Raw genomic sequence first — 429 nt, forward strand, 5'->3', positions numbered from 1 at the left:
AGAAGAGGCTCGCTCCGCCCGGCTGCCAGCCCACAGCCCGCCGGAGAAGGGTCGTTCCTGGCGAGGAGGAAGAGGGCTGAGGAAGGCGCGGCACCCGCTTTGGCCCTCGGTGAGTATCCAGTTCAGATTTTGCCACCAACTCGCCCACGAGCCAGGACATGTGCTAATAATGCCCTAAGCCGGTTATAAAGACGTGGAAATTGGGAGGGGGGAGAGAAAAAGGGGGAAAAGGGTCTGTCCTTCCTGGGATTCCTAGCCGAGGCCAGCCTGCTCCCGTGTGCGTGTGCGTCAGGGCTCTCCGGGCGGCAATGGGGGCTTGAGACCCGGTTCCCCCGCGCCGGGAAGGGAGCGCGGTGGCTGCTACCGCCACCGCCACCGCCACCGCCCCGGAGTCAGGCGCCGAAGCTGCGGGCGGGCGGGCGGGCACGG

General features: G+C 67.1%; 1 protein-coding gene across 1 annotated transcript in view; it reads left to right on the plus strand.

The window, feature by feature from the left end:
• The first annotated feature begins 13 nt into the window (after nt 1-13).
• CITED1 (Cbp/p300 interacting transactivator with Glu/Asp rich carboxy-terminal domain 1) overlaps nt 14-429 on the plus strand; it is a 5,374-nt gene continuing 4,958 nt past the window's right edge. The window contains exon 1 of the mRNA XM_007467461.1: nt 14-109. The gene's annotated coding sequence lies outside the window, so the exon portion shown is untranslated. The remainder of the gene's footprint in view (nt 110-429) is intronic.

The sequence above is a fragment of the Lipotes vexillifer genome, unplaced genomic scaffold (assembly GCF_000442215.2).
Source record: "Lipotes vexillifer unplaced genomic scaffold, Lipotes_vexillifer_v1.1 scaffold142, whole genome shotgun sequence".
NCBI lineage: Eukaryota > Metazoa > Chordata > Mammalia > Artiodactyla > Lipotidae > Lipotes > Lipotes vexillifer.